The sequence below is a fragment of the Schistocerca gregaria genome, chromosome 6 (genome assembly GCF_023897955.1).
Source record: "Schistocerca gregaria isolate iqSchGreg1 chromosome 6, iqSchGreg1.2, whole genome shotgun sequence".
Taxonomy (NCBI): domain Eukaryota; kingdom Metazoa; phylum Arthropoda; class Insecta; order Orthoptera; family Acrididae; genus Schistocerca; species Schistocerca gregaria.
This window is the reverse complement of record NC_064925.1, coordinates 564,847,779-564,862,488: the sequence shown is the minus strand read 5'-3', so window position 1 is coordinate 564,862,488 and position 14,710 is coordinate 564,847,779.

The window sequence follows — 14,710 nt, the reverse complement described above, 5'->3', positions numbered from 1 at the left end:
TAAAATTTTTCATTCTCAGTGACCTCCTTCCCTTTTCATTTCCCGAGTGCTCGTCTACAGGTCACGTGGAAACAGTTACTCATAAAACTTTTCATGTGTTTTAGGGAATCGTGCAGTTCAAAATATTGAAAACCTGTCAATTTTCTCATTCCCCTTACTACCAAAGCCTGACGAACACAACTTTCCACAATTTATTCGCCCATTTTATGCTTCCATTCTCCATGCTCTCAAGATGGTTTGGCAATTTCCACAATAATGAGATAATTCCAGAAAAAATTCTAGTTTGCTGTCCGAGTCAAGTTATTAGTGAGACAGTTTTGCTACCCTTCCCCTTGATTAAGTTCTCCACGGTTTCTGTATGTGGACTTAAATGGTTGAACAATTCATTGTCCTTCTTACCCGTATCAAATTACATTTGCATCTCCATCTCAGATCCTGTTAGTGACTTTCTCAATACGTTTTCCAGGTCGCCCAGTCATCCAAATTGCACTTTCAGAAATTTTCTCCTTTACAGTTGATTGTAGCACTTGTAATGAGGAAGGACCATCATCTCAGAAGAAGAGGCTATTTCTTTCCCTCGCAAGCCTGACAAAGACTCTGCCCAATACTATCCCCATGTGTATAGCCAAAGACAAATGTTGTAACCTCCCAACAGTTATATTTCCGTAACATCGGAATAAAAATCTGACTAACCTCCCAATGAAAGTCTGACTCATATATAACCTTTCAATAATTAACTGACTGTGAATCTAAACTGGTAAATCTAGACGTCAGCAATGCTGCGTCATGACCCTGAAAAGTCATTCTGAATAAAATGAATATTCTTACCTCAATGAAGTCAATGGTTCAAATGGCTCTGAGCACTATGGGACTTAACATCTGTGGTCATCAGTCCCCTAGAACATAGAACTACCTAAACCTAACTAAGCTAAGGACATCACACACATCCATGCCCGAGGCAGGATTCGAACCTGCGACCGTAGCAGTCGCGCGGTTCCGGACTGAGCGCCTGAACCGCTAGAGCACTGCGGCCGGCTCAATGAAGTCGCCGGATAACGCATATATATCTGCTCCTAGAAGAAATTTTTCTGGCACAGTCCATTGCAATGCTGGCTACTAGATTTTATCATGTATAAAAAAAAATTGATTTTTCTTTACGATAATTGACATGGCTATGGATAGGAGAAATTAGTAAAACCTTCAAATTCAGATGAATGACTGTCAAAAGTTATATGTATAAGAGAGAGTATTATTGAAAATTATTTACATGTCACTTTGATATAACAATAGTACAAAATCAGTTGTTGCAAATTACATTATGCACGCGGCAATAAGTAACAGTAGTTTTTGCTTTTACCTTATACTACATCGCTCAGGCACCGCCCTCGTTCTCCACGACAGGCCTTGGTAACTCCATACAGGACACAAACGCTCTCTGTGAGCTATACAACTAGACAACTGCTCTCCAAGAGCGAGCTGACCCAACAGACCGACTGCGGGCTACTACCTATACTTCACACAACACTGCTCTCTGGTCTGCGATTCTCTTCTAGCTTACATATCGCAGGCAGCGCGTGAGCAATCCATCAAAGTTACATCTGCTCGAGTGCCCTAGCAATAAATTCCTGAGTCGTGGACCTCGTAGATAACCCTCCACTCGATGGGGGGAAGTAAAAATTTGGCAGCGATGGTGAACCCGTTTGACTTGCCATGAGCAACAAATTTTTCTATAACCTATTTAGTTTACTAAGTCTACTTCACAGAATATATATATATATATATATATATATATATATATATATATATATATATATATATATATATATATATTCCTGGAAATGGAAAAAAGAACACATTGACACCCGTGTGTCAGACCCACCATACTTGCTCCGGACACTGCGAGAGGACTGTACAAGCAATGATCACACGCACGGCACAGCGGCCACACCAGGAACCGCGGTGTTGGCCGTCGAATGGCGCTAGCTGCGCAGCATTTGTGCACCGCCGCCGTCAGTGTCAGCCAGTTTGCCGTGGCATACGGAGCTCCATCGCAGTCTTTAACACTGGTAGCATGCCGCGACAGCGTGGACGTGAACCGTATGTGCAGCTGACAGACTTTGAGCGAGGGCGTGTAGTGGGCAGGCGGGAGGCCGGGTGGACGTACCGCCGAATTGCTCAACACGTGGGGCGTGAGGTCTCCACAGTACATCGATGTTGTCGCCAGTGGTCGGCGGAAGGTGCACGTGCCCGTCGACCTGGGACCGGACCGCAGCGACGCACGGATGCACGGCAAGACCGTAGGATCCTACGCAGTGCCGTAGGGGACCGCACCGCCACTTCCCAGCAAATTAGGGACACTGTTGCTCCTGGGGTATCGGCGAGGACCGTTCGCCACCCAACGTGCTCTAGAAGGTGTAAGTCAACTACCCAGGCCAGCAAGATCTCCGGATTGAGCATGTTTGGGACTGGATGAAGCGTCGTCTCACGCGGTCTGCACGTCCAGTACGAACGCTGGTCCAACTGAGGCGCCAGGTGGAAATGGCATGGCAAGCCGTTCCACAGGACTACATCCAGCATCTCTACGATCGTCTCCATGGGAGAATAGCAGCCTGCATTGCTGCGAAAGGTGGATATACACTGTACTAGTGCCGACATTGTGCATGCTCTGTTGCCTGTGTCTATGTGCCTGTGGTTCTGTCAGTGTCATCATGTGATGTATCTGACCCCAGGAATGTGTCAATAAAGTTTCCCCTTCCTGGGACAATGAATTCACGGTGTTCTTATTTCAATTTCCAGGAGTATATATATATATATATATATATATATATATATATATATATATATATATATATATATATATAAAACATTGTAGATAAATAATATAAGTACAGAACATATTAAGAAATGACATTAAGTGTACACACACTGGCTACAGAACATGTTAAGAAATGAAATAGAATGTACATACACTGTATATGTCTTTTGCATTATTTGCAAGAACTGAACACCTTACGAAGTGAAATAAAGTGCACACACACTGCAGAAGTCTTTAGCATTTTTACGAGAACTGATCATATTGACAAGTGAAGTGAAGTGCACATGTACTGTATAAGACTTCAGCATTTTTACAAGCACTAGGAAAGGAATGGGAAGAATAGCATCATGGTTGTAGCACAGTGGGTTGCACATAGCTGCACTAAAAGTCCATATCTTTTTCTACAGAAGCATAACTCCAAGTGAGACAATCTGAAGTTCTCTTTCCTGAAGTATTTATCAGTGTATCCAAGACACTGAAATGTTGTATAAATATTGTATGTTATCATTTTGGTAGTACATTAGGTACATCAAACAGTAGGTCGATAATAACATCTCCGTCGTTCAAGGTGGTGGATAGCTTGATATGTCAACACCACGTTCTTGTAGAATCAATAATCTTACATCAATGTAGAATCTGTGCAAACCCAAATAGAGTGCTCCATGATCATGAGGGTGGACTAGAACAGGTTTAATAACTGAGTGCTTGTAGCATATAACATAACGACATATTTCAGAAATCATTTTAATGTCATGAAAAGCTTCTCCTGGAAAAAAATACAAAGTGGATTATTAAGCAGAAAAAAGAAATACATATTATGCTGAAAATTCTTCTAATTAACAGGAAATGACATATCTGCTTAATATGCATGTACTCTAGCTGTCTCGTTCCAAAACATTCAATCATTAAACTACACGATATACAGCATACTGTCAAATAGAACTACAACAAATACTTAAATAACTACATAAACATCATTATCCTCATCTGCTAGAAAAAGAAATTAAAACTTCATTATTCATTATCATTTCCTTCATATACCTAGACAACATCATTTATTATCCTGTGCAAAAAATAGTTCATTATTCAATATCTTATTTATCAGCATCATTCATCAGTGATATCATTTCATATATTATCAAGTTTCTTACTTCACGAATATTTCATCACGAAAATTAACATACACCGCTCAGCCCGATGGTCTGCCGCAGTTGCGTCTGAAAGAAAAGTAATTAGTGATGGTTGCTATCAAACTGTGCATGTACTATATTTTGGTAATCTCTGTTAATTCTAATCCATTTACTCTTCATGACAAGGTATTGCATTTTCTTTCGTTCATTCCGATGGTGAAATTTCCATTTCATAGTAAACCACTGTTGTTGTTTAATTTATTTCTTTTACCCGGTGTTGCTTTCTGAAAATGATAAATATGTATTAATATTTTGCATTTAAATCATATACCTATTATACGAAAACTTGTTCCTAGTGATATGACTAAGCATACAGCATAGCATGACAAACTCTATTATGTCAAAACCATAGACAATTTTCAAATGTAAAAATGTACACACAATATCATAAAGCAGTAGCAAAATGTAGAATAGTCAAGATATTGTGATATCACAAAGCAAAATGTCAAAGTCACCTGGTGTTTGTTATATGTTAAAGATTTCATAATTCATACAGAGAAAATTCTTTCGATAGGAAATCAATCATATATACATGAAAGAAATGGAAAATGTGCACAGTCTGAGGTATAACGACAAGAAAAGCGACCTGCTAACCTTACCTTGCCAGGGACTTGCCAATAAAAAGCATAATCGTCGTCAATAAGTGGTCATATAAATATCTGGAAATGGCATTACAGTGTGATAAGCCATAAAGTATTTTCATTCAATAAAGGGTTTAATATTATAAATATCGTGATTGCCCTTGGTTTATCTGGTTCTCAAAGTTTCGACATGTACTATGTAAGGTGTCAGGCAAATCCAACACCTTACATGAAAACCCTGACATGATTAGCAAATCCAGTAGTATGTCACATAGCTCCGAATAAATCGTGATATTAAATTAACCAAAGTAATACAAGTAACGAGTGAGCAAATGGAATACCACAGACGAACACAAGAATGCCTAAATGCATGTCGTACCTTCCCACCGTGAGGCAGACGCAGTTCCGAGGGGAGAAACGAGGGCAGAAGCCGAGAGCAGAACCGTGTTAAGCTAGGAAAGGGAGGGGCTGGGCACCAACGCCGCGAGCCTACCTGTACAACTATACAACCCACACGTTTTAGCGTGAGGCTTTTTCGCGTTTCAGGTATGTCAAGGACAACCCCCAGCCCATGTTAAAAGCTAGAGCCCTCCAGAAAAGCAGTATAGATCTTACGATAACACAAAAAGGGCCACTACCACCCGCAAGTTTTAGCGTGAGACTTTTTCGCGTGTCTGTTACATTAGGATCACTCCCCAGCCCATGTTAAAAGATGGAGCCCTCCAGAAGAGCAGTATAGATCTCACGATAACGCTAAAAGGACCACACTAGCTGCAGGTTTTAGCGTGAGACTTTTTAGCGTCTCTGTTACGTTGCAAACTTTAAAAACATTGCCCCACCACGAAAAGTATAACGTTTCCCATTGGATAGACAGAATTTTTGTAGGCGGAGCGTAAGGTTAACATTGAGACCCTGATTGGTCAGATGAGTACACAGCCAGATAGCTTTTTTAAACTAACTTCGGTAAATTGTAGTAAGGAGAAGAGGAGAGTTGGTTCCGAGACGGCGAGCTGGATGGCTGCTGCGCCGGCCGCTGCCGCCCTGACGCTGCTTAAACACCGACAAGGTAATGAACGCACGCGATGCCGCGTTTTTGAGCGCATAAGGCTTCACTCAGAACTGCAGAAGTCTCATCTGTTACACCCCCTCTTTGCGCAATACTAGTGACGATCGTTAATTAAAACTCATGGTGTTCACATTTGCCACTTAAAGTAAAGATCTGAAACGCGATTGGAAATTTATTATAATCACAAAACATCTTTTATAAATTGCACTATTGATAAAAGGAAATGTTTTAATACAGGATGGTAAAAACCAACTGCGTTCAACAAAAATGTGAACGAATATTCCCTAAATGGGTTTCCAAGTTCTACAATCGATCGAAGGATGACCTATGCCATATCACATCTATAATCTAGGTTTAAATTAAGTTTCACAGAAGAGAAAACTATCAAAATGGTCTACAGTGACCCTCAATTATCTTCAATTACTTATCTAACTTGTCGTAAATTACAGTGGCTGATGTGGCTTCTCAATACCTATAAAATAGAAAAATCATCGCGTTTCAGATCTTTACTTCAAGTGGCAAATGTGAACACCATGAGTTTTAATTAATGATCGTCACTAGTATTGCGCAAAGAGGGGGTGTAACAGATGAGACTTGTGCAGTTCTGAGTGAAGCCTTATGCGCTCAAAAATGCGGCATCGCGTGCGTTCATTACCTTGTCGGTGTTTAAGCAGCGTCAGGGCGGCAGCGGCCGGCGCAGCAGCCATCCAGCTCGCCGTCTCGGAACCAACTCTCCTCTTCTCCTTACTACAATTTACCGAAGTTAGTTTAAAAAAGCTATCTGGCTGTGTACTCATCTGACCAATCAGGGTCTCAATGTTAACCTTACGCTCCGCCTACAAAAAATTCTGTCTATCCAATGGGAAACGTTATACTTTTCGTGGTGGGGCAATGTTTTTAAAGTTTGCAACGTAACAGAGACGCTAAAAAGTCTCACGCTAAAACTTGCAGCTAGTGTGGTCCTTTTAGCGTTATCGTGAGATCTATACTGCTCTTCTGGAGGGCTCCATCTTTTAACATGGGCTGGGGAGTGATCCTAATGTAACAGACACGCGAAAAAGTCTCACGCTAAAACTTGCGGGTGGTAGTGGCCCTTTTTGTGTTATCGTAAGATCTATACTGCTTTTCTGGAGGGCTCTAGCTTTTAACATGGGCTGGGGGTTGTCCTTGACATACCTGAGACGCGAAAAAGCCTCACGCTAAAACGTGTGGGTTGTATAGTTGTACAGGTAGGCTCGCGACGTGGGTGCCCAGCCCCTCCCTTTCCTAGCTTAACACGGTTCTGCTCTCGGCTTCTGCCCTCGTTTCTCCCCTCGGAACTGCGTCTGCCTCACGGTGGGAAGGTACGACATGCATTTAGGCATTCTTGTGTTAGTCTGTGGTATTCCATTTGCTCACTCGTTACTTGTATTACTTTGGTTAATTTAATGTCACGATTTATTCGGAGCTATGTGACATACTACTGGATTTGCTAATCATGTCAGGGTTTTCATGTAAGGTGTTGGATTTGCCTGACACCTTACAACTACATTGGGGTGAGGAATGCTGCGAATTCTGTATGAACCAGGGTATAGAAGCTCAAATTTACTGCATCTACTCTTTCCTCTGTTGGATAATTAGTGTGTGAGCACTAATATATTCTGTCCTATGTGAAACCCACGGTGTGTACAAACCTGTTTTTGCTGTCTTCTGCCGCGTTCTGCGACACGTTTGATGTTTTTGAGCGCAATGTCAATTATTTCATGGTGGCGTAGTCGACGAGATGCAGGAAAAGATACTAATTCTTTAATTTTGTTGGGTGGTTCAACATTTTTTAATATAACAGTCGGAGATAGCATCGTAGATTCATTTGGTATGGGGTTAATTACATCCTGGAATGAGAGTATGTGTGTGTCCCAATCAATATGTCTTTTATGGCAGTATATTCTACATAGTTTTCCAATTTCTTTCATCAATCGTTCAGAAGGTTCGAAAAAGCGTGATACCTGGATGTATAGATCAGAGAAATGTTTCTAGCTAGTAACATACGTTGAAGTGTCTCAGATCGAAACTGTGGTCCATTGTCGGAAATTACTTACAATACATGCCCTACGTAAAATAGAAAATGTTTCACAAATGCATTCGAAAAAGATTTAGCAGAAGCTTTGCGTAACAAATTTCGAAGTGAGTTTAACAGCGACAAAGATGTAACAAAAATCTCTATTAGATCTGGGAATCGGACCAAAAATCTCTACAGCGCCCATATGTCTCAATTTAAAGGGTAAAATGTGATGTAACGGAGGAATATGTGAAGTCGTGTCTGATCTAACTTCCTGGCAGATTTTACAAGACGCTAAAACTCGTCGAGTACGTTTCTCTATGTTGACAAAATAACAGTTCTGCCTCAGTATAAGAAAACATTTTCTGGCTCCATAACGTGCGTAACTTAAATGAATATACTAAATTAATTTATTAACATGCTCATCCGGAATGCATAATAATCTGTTATTGCTGTCAGGGTGAGAGCGGCGAAACAGAATGTTGTTGCGTACAGTATAATTGTTTCTAATATTAACGCTACTTTCTATGTTGCCAGAGGTGTTTAATTTCTTTCCATACGTAGTCTTTGCTCTCCTCTTGTGCTATGTCCCGTAATGACGATGAAACGAAATTTTGAAATGCAACCTGTTGAATATACATGAGGCTAAAATTTGCTTGGCAGAATTCGGATGTGACGTCGGTTGCTGAGAGAACGGGATAGTGCGTCTGCTACAATATTTTGTGTACTGGGAATGTGAACATTTGTAAAATTAAATTGCTATAAAGAAAGCCTCCATCTGCTTAACCTGTCACGTGTAAATTTAGCGGAAAGTAAAAACTGTATAGGTCTATGATCTGTATATGCGGTAGTATATCTTCCATAAAGAAAATGCCTAAATCTGGTAAATGCCAATACAACACATAATGTTTCAAGTTCTGTAACAGAATAATAGCGATCAACAGGTGACAGAATCCGACTTGCAAAAGTGATGTTTTTAATTACTGTAGTACCGTCTTCTTCAACTTCCTGAAAAATGTGTACATCTAGAGCGGTGTTAAACTGTCGGTGGCATTGGAAAAGTTTGTGGTAGTACCCGGGAGTGATAAAAGCGGTGCGTTCAACAAGGCATGTTTCAAATTAGCGAATTCAGACTGCGCTTGGCTATCCCAGGACCAAATAGTGTTTTTACCCGTCAGTTGGCATAATCTAGGGGTGTCTACAGCAGAGTAATGAATAAATTTACGGAAAAAGTTAGTTAATCCCAGGAAGCTGCGTAGTTGTTTCTTGGTCGTTGGAACAGTAATGTCACGTAAATCTTGAAGTTTTTCCGGGTCAGGCGCTATGCCTTCTGCTGCAATTACATGTCCAAGAAATTTTATAGAAGTTTTGTCAAAGTGCACTTTGCTAAGATTAACTGTGAGTCCTTTTGCATGAAAAGTTTGCAACAGTTGTTCAAGAATCAAATTGTGTTCAGACCAGTTAGCTTCTGCGATAAGGATGTCGTCTACATACGTTGTCATTCTGCCTTTTAAGTTCTGTCGGAAGTATAGTACTCGAACCGCGAATAAATGCTGCTGAAGAAATTGTTAGACCGAATGGTAATTTGCAGAACTGATAACAATCACCAAAACAAAGAAATGCTGTGTACTTTCTGTAGTTAGGCCGGTTCAATAATACCTTGGTCAAGCATAGCTTGTTCTCTGGTGATATATGGAATTGGATAATGTTTGGCTTTAAATGTGTCATGCTGTTTAACTTGAAATTCATACATAAAACCAGACGTAGTACCAGTGATGTTGTCAAAAACTGGAGCTAGCTATACAAGAATATTGTGTAGTTGAGTACTTTCGTCATCTGTACTTGCACTGCTCTCTTTTACCTTCTCAGAAATCATTTGCATAACGTCATAGTCGGCTTCTCATGGTGTATTCTAGTTGTGTACATACGTATCTGCGAACAGTGTCGAATGACTGTGTTACGCGATGTAAAAACGACCTCTGTCCGATTAATTGCCTGTTCTTCTGCTGATAAAGCGTACCGAACTTCCAATGTCAGTTGTACCTTTTCATCCTTTAACATGAAATAGGAACTTTGAATTTTAGTATTTGCGTCATGTTGTACCAAAAAATTCGTACCTAAAATAACGTCTGTTGTCAATAAGGGAACAATCCAAAAATTTGTGTGGAACGTATGACCTGCAATACAAAATGATAAGTGTTTCTGTAATTTTACATCTACTCCTTCAGTAGATACTGCTCCTTTTACTTTAGTTTTACCTAGCGGTAACGTAGGATAGATGTTCTCTTTGTTACATTCGTTGAAAGTTTCTTCATTTATAACTGACATAGGTGATCCAGAATCGATTACTGCTAAAAATGTGTGTGATCCAATCATTACTTAAATAACAGGGTGGGAAATGGTTTTTTGTATAACTGGTTTTTCATGTAACAGTGTGTCTCGGATGTCGTCAAAAGGAATAACATTTTCGTGAACAAGATTCTGTGTATCAAAAGTATTGCTTACGTTGCTGGAAGATGCAACTTGTATTGTAGCTACTCAAATTCTTTCTGACGTGCTGTTATTTGGCGGAGGATGCTGTGGCATTTCGACTATTTCTGCTATTCTGTTATTTCGTCCTGACGTATTGGGTTGGGTATGATATCGACTGTCTGGTTCGTTTATGATAATCTGTTGTGTGGATGATTCTGCTGCTGGTAAGACCGACTGTTATTAAACGCGCGCTGATATCTGTGCTCATTACTTTTACGTCTGTCATGATAGTCATTACTATATGGCGCTTTGGATAGGAGTTGAAATGGTGTGTCTTCTGAACGTAGTGATTTCCTTGTCGCTGTACGTTGCTATTTGGTGGAACCGACGCTATACGTGTAGGCGGCGAATATTAAAGCTTGGTTGACCTTGCACATTATACTGTTGGTTAGGTATGGTAACCGGCTGGTTTTGTGACTGTTGTTGTGGGGAAAAGACTCTATTGTTGCCAAAATGTGTTTGCTGTTGCTGATAACTTTGACGACACCGGTAATTAAAATTTTGCCTGGTATTAAACTTCTGGTGGTTGTCATTCCTGGAGCGTCTATCACCTTTGCTATTAAAGTAGCGTGGCTGATCATAAATACCGTATACTTGTTGGCCTTGGCTATGTTATGAAAAATGTTTGTTTATGAAGGAATAATCTGATTGCTGAACTTCCAAAAGCTATAGCAGATCTGTAAATGTCGAAATATTTTCTTTCTGCTGTCCTGTTAAAAGTGACACTCATAACGATCGTAGTAATTTTGAAATATACAATTGGATAAGTGCTGATTCACTGTATGGCTTACTTAAGTATTGGTTTTGCTGTACCATGTGATCAAAAATTGCGTTACAGTCGAAAAATTTGAGTTCTCATAATTCAGTAAGCTAATTAACTGAGCCTTGATTCGGCGCTGTGTCGTCTTCGACCAATACACTGACAGAAAAGCATTCTGAAATTATTCTACCGAGTAACATTGTCTCGCGATCGGTCTCATACGAGTTGCCGGTTCGCCTTCCAAAAAACTGCAAATAAATTCAAGTTTGTGTGTTACGGGCCAAGTTGGTGGAAAAGCAAAACCAAATTGTTGTATCCAGTCCAAGGGGTGAATCTGTGTTCTATCATTTTTTAAATCCTTAAATTTCTTAACGGATAGAAAGTACTTGTAATGAAAATAATCGTCTCTGAATGTCTGAGCAGGTTCAGGATTGTATGGGAATCTGTTTGTCTGTTTCTGTTCGAAATGTAAGTCATGTACTCTCTGTAAATTACCTAAGTTATACTGGCTGTGCGAGTGTGATAAACGTTCAGAATATGGCTATACTGTGACGTGTTAGAGGCTGAAGCATTTTTCACTTCTGTCACTTCTTGCTGTAAAGATGACAATTTTCTACTTAATGTATTATTGAACGTACTTATCTCACTCATTGTCTGCTGTATATTTTGGAATTCGGGTGCTTGATTGAACGAAACTGGTGACGTATCGTCTGATTTGTTGTCATTGTTATTTTCGATAACGTCAATACGACTGGCCAATTTATCAAATTTTTCTGTCAGTGCTTCTACCTGATCGTATTTTTAGTGTCTAAAGCATTAATTTGTTTTAGCATTTTACGTGTGGTTTTGTTTAATTTCTTAACGTCTGCTTCAATGGCATCAGGATCCTGTATTAATTCCAATTGTTCAAGTCTTTTGGTCACTGTGTATTTATTTTCCAAATTCTGAATATTAGCGTCTGTTTTTATTTTTACATCGGAGATTTCACCATGCAATTTAGTGTTCAACTGTTTGATGGTATTGATTTCGTCTGATACTGTAGCAATGTTGGTGTCTACGTATGGTTTTGCTTTCGTAAACAACTTACTCTTGTCTTGCTGTCTCTGTGCAGTAATATTTTCCATGACTTGTTTGTTTACTTCGTTCTGTTCCTGTATGAATTTACGGTAACGCGTTTCACTGTATTGTAGGTGGTGATTAAAACGTTCGTGAATTTGGCTGCTCTGTTGTTCAAATTTCTTGTCGACTTTCGCATCGAGAGTGCGTGAAAGTTCTGCAGACATTAATTTAAACTCGTCGCGTAACTGTGTTGTGTATTCTGAACATTGTTAAGCAGCTTCACTGATTTCATCTCCCAGTAATTTTGTTGTGGCTGCATGTGAATTACGTATTTCTTGTGTAACGCATATAATTTCTTCACTACTATTCCTAGCACAAGCCTTAATTTGCTCATGTAACTGTTCTTTAGTATCATGACATTTCACGGCAACGACTGCAATCTGTTCACTAAGTTGTTTATAATTGTTGTCTTGTTTTTCATTCGACTGTTTGAGATTTTCATTAAGCTGTTTATAATTGTTGTCTTGTTTTTCATTCGACTGTGTGTAGCAATACTGCCATCACTTGATCCTTGCCAAAATTTGCAACTCTATTCTCTCTGCTGTGTGATGGTGTATGTGCATTTGTCACGTTTTGTGTAACCATTTTGTCATTGATTCACGAAAAGGTTTGCTAATTGGATGTGCACTGTTGGTCACTACATCGGAATCAAATAAACATGACGTATTTTGAGTACATTGTTTATCTTCGTTAGAAACGTTTATCTGCACACTGTAAGTTTTGCAAATCAGGCGTGTAAACTGGGCAGCGTTCATTGTAGCGGAACGTGCCGCGACATCAATTGTCGTTAAATTTACTGTGGACATAATTCAATATGTTTGCTTATCATTTAGATAAGAATAATTACTGTGGTCGGCACGCACTGATTATCTGTAATTGGAGGATTATCATTATAATACTGAGTGTCGATAGTTATTATCTGTCAAATTATTCAAGTCGGCTTTTTCACTCATTTTCGCAGCATTTTCACAAGTCAAAAGTGGGCACAAAACCAAAGAAAGACAAAGCAAGAGTGGAAAAAATACAATAACAACAAAGAGCAATAAATTGCCGATGATCTGTGAAAGAAAGAAGAACAAATCAATAAATACTTTGCACCAGATGCAAACTGCATTTAATATTAGGTAAATAGAGCAGATATATAACTGACTTCTTCTCAGAAATTCACAAAAAAATACAATCCTGGCCGGCTGCCGACAACTGCAACCTCCCAACATTTTATTTCCGTAACCTCAGAATAAAAATCTGACTAACTTCCCAATGAAAATGTGAGTCATATATAACCTTTCAATAATTAACTGACTGTGAATCTAAACTGGTGAATCTAGACGTCAGAAATGCTGCGTCATGGCCCTGAAAAGTCATTCTGAATAAACCGAAGGTTCTTACCTCAATTATGTCGCCGAATAACGAGTATATAACTGTTCCTATAAGAAATTTTTCTGTCACCACGCAGTGCAATGCTGGGCACTAGATTTTGAGATGTATAAAAAAAACTGAGTTTTCTTTACGATAATTGGCATGACTATGGATAGGAGAAATTAGTAAAAACATTCCCTAAGTGGACACCCGTCTTGTCTGTTCTGGTGTGGCACGCACTGTGCCTGAGCAACGTATAATCATTCCACGACGGAGAGGTTTTGGACCATTATAGTCATTCACCTTTACTGGTCGCACGAAGCTTCCGCTCACATAGTGATTCCGACTAATCACTTCTCAACGAGAACCATTTGGTTTGTGGTAGTACTGACAATACGAAAGTCATTCAGAAATAATTTATACTCTATAGAGTCTGAACAGCCGTTTTGAGGTAGCTAGTCGTACGTGATTGCATCTATTATAGCGCAGACTCGCCTCTCAAATTGCGTACCGTAAGGCTGTAACACACTATGATAATGAACGCGGTACTTTCATTTCTTGCTGGTCGTGAAATGCCAGGCGACTATAATTGATGTACAGCTACTAATAGCGGTCCAGCGTGAGCTGTAATTATCGTATGACAGCGAAACTTGGTAGATACTCTAATGCATTAATGTGGAACCCTTTTCGACTGGAAGAAAAATTACTCCCAAATTTGGTCACCAGGTACGTGAATGCAAGAAAACCTATAGAGCCCGCATCTCGTGGTCGTGCGGTAGCGTTCTCGCTTCCCACGCCCGGGTTCACGGGTTCGATTCCCGGCGGGGTCAGGGATTTTCTCTGCTTCGTGATGGCTGGGTGTTGTGTGATGTCCTTAGGTTAGTTAGGTTTAAGTAGTTCTAAGTTCTAGGGGACTGATGACCATAGATGTTAAGTCCCATAGGCTCAGAGCCATTTGAACCATTTTGAAAACCTATAGAAATGTTTCCATGTCACGGATTAGGAACGGGACATGGGCAAAAATGGTCAGACTAGTAAGAAAGCCGTTAATTTGACGTTTTTATTGGACGCCGCTTACACAGTTTGTTCAGTATGAACACTGGAGACATGGAGTCGTCGATGAGATACTGTACGGCGCCAGATTTGCACCTGGTGGCCAAAATTGGAAATAATTTTTTCCAACGTAAATCGGTTGCGCACAAATACGTTAGAATGTCTACCACGTTTTGCTGCCATGCGATAATTACAGC